Source organism: Elgaria multicarinata, chromosome 3 (assembly GCF_023053635.1).
Source record: "Elgaria multicarinata webbii isolate HBS135686 ecotype San Diego chromosome 3, rElgMul1.1.pri, whole genome shotgun sequence".
NCBI lineage: Eukaryota > Metazoa > Chordata > Lepidosauria > Squamata > Anguidae > Elgaria > Elgaria multicarinata.
In genome coordinates, this window is record NC_086173.1 from 154,480,515 (window position 1) to 154,488,431 (window position 7,917).

A 7,917-nucleotide genomic window follows, 5' to 3' on the forward strand; every position below is an offset into this window, starting at 1 on the left:
ACTTTGAAACCTAAACAAGTGAGTGCTAGAACATTATAGGCTGGGCTGTGTGTCTCTGACCATGCCACTCCAGTGCAGAGCATTCAGGGTGTAGAATTAAAAATCCAGAAAACCTGCTCTTGCATTTAAAAACAAGCAAGTTTCTAACCCTTCAAGCGTTTTGAAGTTTTGTAAGCAGGGTATGCTGGTTGAAAGTTCAAGGGGGAGGAATTCCCCTGGACTAGCAGAGGTGGAATAAATTATGCAGAATAGCAATGGTTTGCAAGCTTGAATTGGGTTCAGTCAGTAATAAATCAAGTAAAACTATAGTTAGTTTATGACTAGGAGCCAGTGTTAATTGGTGAAAGGGAAATTTTAATCAGTAAGGTACTATTAAAGACACACATTCAATGTCCTAGGAAACAATTTTGATTATGTTGCATTAATGTAACGGAATGGGAAAGGAAATATTAAAATGGAAAATATAACATTAATGAACATTAGTTTTGGTTTATTAAGTTGTACATTTTTTGCCTTTAAAAAAGACAACTAAATATTTTCTAGCTTTTATATAAAATATGTGTATATTACCAAATGTCATCAGCTAAAATAAGTGGTTGACTACACATTCCCTGAATTGGGTGGCAGCTTTAAAATTAACAAAGATATTTGGCTTAAATTCTGTTCATATTTTGTAGAGAAAGGAGGGAAGTCACAATTTGCAGAATCAAAAGGAGACCCGAGATCTCAACAGTGCAGGAGAATAAAGATGACTTTTGAACATTTGTTGCTGTTGATTTGGTCACATATTTGTATTTTGCAATTTTGTTGTTTTAAAGTTTGTATTGTTTAAAACTTTTTTTACATTTTTATACCGCCCAATAGCCAAAGCTCTCTGGGCGGTTCACAAAAACTTGCACTTCAGGAAGGAAAGATTCCCCTCCCATCTTTTGATCACATTCCAGTATGACCAACAAAGAGAATCCAGAGTGGGGCTATTCAATTAGGGAACAGCTTGATTCTCACTTTCCTCAGACTGGCCATCCAGTAAAAGTAAATGCTAGCTAGTTTCTTCCAGTGAAACCCTCTCACTCAGGTCCACAGTGTTCCAGAAAGAACATGCACAAAGTTAATTCAGGTAAGGACAGGTTCTACTGGTTCAATTCCTAGATCTTCACGCTATTCCAAGGGTTCAGAGTAAGTCACAATTTGTCAAAATCATAAAGGCCACTACAGTAATTTAAGCCATCCCCTAACCCAAGTTTGCTATTGTTGTTGTTTATTCGATCAGTCGTTTCCGACTATTCGTGACCTCATGGACCAGCCCACGCCAGAGCTTTCTGTCAGCTGTCGCCACCCCCAGCTCCCACAAGGTCAAGTCTGTCCCCCCCAGAATATCATCCATCCATCTTGCCCTTGGTCGGCCCCTCTTCCTTTTGCCTTCCACTTTCCCTAGCATCAGCCTCTTCTCCAGGGTATCCTGTCTTCTCATTAGGTGGCCAAAGTACTTCAGTTTTGCCTTTAATACCATTCCCTCAAGTGAGCAGTCTGGCTTTATTTCCTGGAGTATGGACTGGTTTGATCTTCTTGCAGTCCAAGGCTCCTTTGCTGGAGCAAGTTTGCTATATTATAAATTTATTTGAAATATTTCATGGTCACCTTTTAGGATAGGAGCCCTTCCAAGGCCACATACACAACAGTAAAGCAGGCGTGAGCCGATGGCATGGTTTTCGATGTTTTGGACTACAACTCCCATAAATTCCTGACAATTGGCTATTCTGTCTGGGTTTAAGGGAGTTGTAGTCCAAATCATCCAGAGCGCTCCAGATTGCCTACACCTTTTTTTAGTCAGTGCCAGGATGAAAGACAGCCTGGGAATGTGTTCTTGGTTCGAGTTCTGTTGGGGAAGACTGTGAGATCTATCCTAAATACATCTATTGTGTATTATAATCCATTTTTGCTTTAAGTTGGAAACTCAAGAGAATTACCTTTCGGACTATAGGAATCAGAACTGGGCTAGTCCATGCTGTCTCCCTATATAGCCCGCTGATCACTGGTTGATAAATGCACAGCTTTAATTAGATTTTTTCCCCATCAGATGTGGGGCCTCTATAAGACCATTACTTCCAGGGTCTAAAAAAATACCTAACTGCAGCACTGGAGAAAGACCACCACTTCCCAAGCCAATGAGTGCCCCCCGTCGAACGCCAAGGGCCAGTAGGACGTTTCTCCTAAGATCATAATTTATTTTATTTATTAAATTTATATACTGCCCCATAGCCGAAGCTCTCTGGGCGGTTTATAAAAGTTAAAAACTGAACATTAAAAAGTATACAAAATTTAAAACCATCAAAAATATAAACACAATATAAAACAACAGTATCCATTTAAACAACAGTTGTTGTGTCCATTAAAAAAACACAACTTAGCATATGTTGTTAAATGCCTGGGAGAAGAGAAAAGTCTTGACCTGGCACCAAAAAGATAACCATGTTGGCGCCAGGCGAGCCTCATCGGGGAGATCATTCCAAAATTGGGGGGCCACCACTGAAAAGGCCCTCTCCCTTGTTGCCATCCTCGGAGCTTCCCTCGGAGTAGGCACTCACAGGAGGACTTTAGATGTTGAGCGCAGTGTATGGGGTAGGTTCATGTCGGGAGAGGCGTTCCGTCAGGTATTGTGGTCCCAAGCCATGTAAGGCTTTATAGGAAGAGCCCTGCTGGATCAGACCAAGGCCCACCTTGTCCAGCGTTGTGTTCACATAGTGTCGGCCAGCTGCCTCTGGGAAGCTCACGAGTAGGACACAAGCACAATAGCTCATGTTCCTGAGCAACTGGTATACGCTATCTCCCAAACTGGAGGTAATAAATCACCAGTAGCCATTAACAGTCTTATTTTCCATGAATTTGTCTAACCCCTCTTTAAAGCTACCCAAATGATGGCCGTCACCACATTGTGATAGCGAATTCCATAGTTTTAACTCTGCGCCATGTGGAGAAGTCATTCCTTTTACCTGACTTGAATCTCCCATCACTCACATAGGAACCCAGGATGCTGACTTCTATTGAGTCAGGCCATTGGTTGCCCCTATGTGCCCTAATGTTTAGCAGGAATCTGCAGTCTCCCTGCAATTTTCACCCATGCTGGCTGAGAATGATGGGAGTTGTAGTCCAACACATCTGGAGGGCACTGGATCAGGGAAGGCTGCTTAGCTTAGGGGCTCCTTGTAGTCTTTCCGTCGCACCTTTAGGGGATTTGCAAGGATTTGCAATCCCCCCAAAATCTATTCCCACGCTTTTCCAGGAGGGGGCAGGACAGGAAGAAGGTTGGGGGGCTGAGGGGGTTGCTTCTCTGTCTGTCTGTCCCGGTCTAGGAATGAGCACACTCTCTCCCTTTAACTCCTTGAGCATCACTTCCAATGGAAAAGCAATTCCATTGGAAGAGGGGCTTCAGAGGAAAAGATGGGGCTACATTGCAAGTAGAGGAGGAAAAAGTGCCAAATCTGCCATTTGCACTGAACGTTGCAGCATCAGCCAGGCTGCTCACCTGCGAGTAACTAAATCCCATTGAACTCAGTGGGGCTTACTGCTGAGCAGATATCAGTGGAGGCTGGTGGCTCCAATGTCAGTGGGGTGGCGAATCCGCTCCAGGTTTCAGTTGGAGCCAGTCAGAACTCTAAAGGAGTTATCCAACACTTTGGATAGCTCCTGTAGAGTGCTGACTGGTTCCAACTGAAACCCGGAGCGGATTCGCCACCCCACTGACACTGGAGCCACCAGCCTCCACTGGTGGACGACGCTAGGAATGCACTGTAAACCCATGGCTGTCAGAGGGGCTGAAAGGTCGCACGCCCTCCAGAACCACCGGATCGCTCTCGCCCTGGTTTTGTGCGCCTGGTAAAGGGTCCATCCATCCATGCGCTCAGCTCTCCGACTGGTTGGGCTTGGCGCAGTTTGCCCACGGCCTGGCTGGGGCTTCAGTCAAGGGATGGGAAGCGGAACAGGACGGGCAACGGAGGAGGAGGAGCAGGAGGAGTGGTGGAAATCAGCTGCGTTTGTAAGCGGTGCAAAAAGTCTGTGGGATTTAAGGAAGAGAAAGAAGACCATCACCCAGAACAGGGGGCGGAGTAGCTAGCAGCTGAATTCCGCAGCAGGTGAGAACATGTGGGGTACCTGGGGTGGGGGTGAGTTAGAAAGATTGTGGGAGGTACCCCAAAATACTGTTTCATTATTGTTTCTAAAATGCCTTTCTCAAGAAAGACTGAAGGCGACTGACAGCAAAATTGAAATAGACAAGAAAATCTCCAAGACTCTGGCGACTCTGGGAATGAGCTCCCGAAGGAGGTTCGCTTGGCACCTACATTATATGCTTTTAGACGCCAGGTGAAGACCTTTTTATTCTCCCAACATTTTAACAGTCTATAAATAAATTTTAACTTGGGTGTTTTACATTTGTAATTTTGCATTGCTGCTGTTTTGATCTGGTTGAGCTTTTATATTGTATTTTATATTATGGTTTTATACTGTTGTTTTATACTTTGAATGTTTTTAATTTTTGTGAACCGCCCAGAGAGCTCCGGCTATTGGGCGGTATAAAAATGTAATAAATAAATAAATAAATAAATAATAAACTTGCGGGGGGGAAACAGGGACGGTGTAAGAGCCGGAACAACCCCTTTATATTAAAACAACAGCAACAACATACCAAAAACGGTGGCACGTGTTAGCAACTCTTAAGAACAATATTTTAGGACTAAAACCATTGCAATATTAATTATATTACTGTTAACCCCATAACTCCCAAAACAACATCCGAAACAGAATGGGATGACCCGGAACGGGTATCGGAACGTGGATTTGGTGCAATATTTGGAGTTTACTACATCTGTCCCACCTAGTAATGTGTGACTGGTGAGTTTGGTTGACTTACCTCACTTGGAAGCTGCCATTCTGGCCCATTTTGGATTCTCTGCCTCCTTTGACAGCTTGAAAGACTGATATTACAACATTGGAAGGATAAACACTCACCTCCTATAAGGTAATGGATTGAGGACCTTTGCAACACTTTTAATATTTGAACAGGTGGCATATAGATGCCACGTTCCACGGATATTTGTTTCATTTTTGTTGACGATTACGTATAATTGCTAGAAAGCTGTATGCATTTCACATGTATTCATTGCTATGGATATATACAAATCCATATATGTATATTTGAAAAAATGGGGTGCGGGTGCCCGCAGGGTGCCATGTTGGGGGACCCCTTCATGGGTGCCATTGGAGGTGTTCATGGGTGTTGTATTGGAGACACTGAGGCAAGGAATGAGTTCAGCACATGGTGCAGCCTTCCTGGGACTGTACGCTTCACAGCGGAGGTAGTGAAGAAGGGAATTGTGCAGCTTGCAGAACCTGGGGTCACTCTGCCCACTTTCCCCTGCCCAGGCTACCTGCAGGATCGTCTTCTCCCATACAATCCGCCCCACACAATTAGGTCCTCTGGGAAGAATTTACTAGTCAGCCAAAAGTAGGCTGACAACTACCCTATTTCTTTGATTCTAAGACACTTTCCCCCCATGGATAGCTACAGTTATCCATGCTCTGATAACCTCTCGTTTGGATTACTGCAATGCGTTATACGTGGGGCTGCCTTTGAAAACGGTCCGGAAGCTTCAGCTGGTACAAAACAGGGCAGCCCGTTTACTAACAGGGACTGGCTGGCGAGATCACATTACGCCAGTCCTTTTACAACTTCATTGGCTGCCAGTCCAGGTCCGGGCCCGATTCAAAGTGCTGGTATTGACATTTAAAGCCCTAAACGGTTTGGGGCCAGGTTATTTGAAGGAACGCCTCCTCCCATATGTACCTACCCGGACCTTAAGATCATCTACAGGGGCCCTTCTCCGTGAGCCCCTGCCAAAGGAAGTGAGGCAGGTGGCTACTAGGAGGAGGGCTTTCTCCGCTGTGGCACCCCGGTTGTGGAATGAGCTCCCCAGAGAGGTCCGCCTGGCGCCTACACTGTACTCCTTTCGTCGCCAGCTGAAGACCTTTTTATTCACTCAGTATTTTAACACTTAATTTTAACTTAAATTTAAATTATACTGTTTTAACTCTGTATTTTAACCTTATATCAATTTTGCTGCGTGGTTTTATCCTGGTTGTGCTTTTTATATTGTATTTTGTATTTGTATTTTTAACTTGTTGGTTGTTTTATGATGATTTTAATTTTTGTGAACCGCCCAGAGAGCTTCGGCTATTGGGCGGTATAAAAATGTAATAAATAAATAAATAAATAAAATAAATAAATAAATATAAACATCTCTAAAAATGGGGTGCATCTTAGAATCACGGGTGTGTCTTAGGGTTTTTTTTTCTGTTGGTAGTACTGAAATTAGTGTGCGTCTTACAATCGATGGCATCTTACAATCGAAGAAATACGGTATTACCCAGAGGACCTTCTCTTCTGCCGCTCCCAGACTGGAATGGCCTGCTGGGAGAGATTTGACAACTTAATAGTCTTGTCCAGTTTAAGAAAGCCATAAAGAGTGATCTCTTCCAGCACGCCTACCCAGATTTTTTTAACACGTCCAGTTGTTATTTTAATATTGTATCAGTTTTATATGTTTTTAACCAGTTTTATGCATTTTATTGTGATTTCGTATTTAATGTTGTTCCCCGCCTCAATCCAGAGGGAGAGGCAGTTAAGAAGTAAATATTCTGTTCTATTCTATTCTTCCCCTGCACTATGATATAGCTGTACAGCCTCATCTTGGCTAATGTTTCTTGTTCACACCAGCGAGAATGAGGTGGAATATATTGTGATCTGGATTTTGTTCCAACAGGCAATGAGCTCGCAAACAAGAACCCATTTCTGAGGCAGAAGGTCCAAACAGGACATTACTGGAAAGAGTCAAAGGACTGCTTTCTTGGTGTCATGAGAAAACTTCATGGGTCCGGATGGAGCGGAGGGGCAGCAGGGAATCCGCCCACGGATGACAGTGGGAAACATCTCTTTTTTGGGAGAAGTCGACACGGCTTGCGATGAGACAAAAGTATGCGAGAGGATCCTTAAGCGCAGAAAAATCTTCCTCCGGGATTCAAATCTTCTGGGACGCATGAGGGCAGAAGCGCTTGCATGCACAGACTGTGGGGGGAAGTTTCCTCAGCCTGGTGTCCTCCAGCTGTTTTGAACTTCAGTTCCCATCAGCCAGCATGGTAAATGCCCAGGAAACCTGGGCGCTGTGATCCAAAACATCTGAGGGCCAGCAAGTTTGGGAAGGCTGGACTAGGCCTCCTGGTGATCTACCAGCTTCAGCCGGGGAAGGGACTTGCCCGTGCAGGGTTCTACCAGATCACCCAAGTGGAAAACTGGATTTGCAACCCCATTCAGAACAAGTCGAACACCAACTCACTGATCAGAAGAAATCACCGAAATAACGAACATCTTTGTCAACTTCACTTGAAATGATTCCAACTGCGCTTGAGATGATTCCATCATTTAACCGTGTGCTGTGTATTTGTCCACCTCCATTTGAAGCACTGACCCTGTTCAGATGACACGCTAAGCCACGGTGGTTAAGCCTTTGGAGCTAAACATGATGGCTTATCGTGTCATGTGAACCATGATGTAGTGTGTTGTGCGAACCATTCCTAACCATGGCTACATAACCACGGTTTAAACACGCTCACTAATCATGTGCTACAAAAAGGTTAGCAGCCTAACCATGGCTTAGCGTGTTGTCTGAACACGCCCTTTATCTTCAAATGGAGGGGCTTGCGGTGGGTCGAAAGGTGTTAAGTGATCCAGATGCCACCGATTGTGGCAAATTATGGGACTTTCCAAACTCTTCACTTCATAAGAGGGAGAAAAGGATTAGGGCCGCCTTTCTCAACCTGGGGCGCTCCAGATGTGTTGGACTACAACTCCCAGAATGCCCCAGCCAG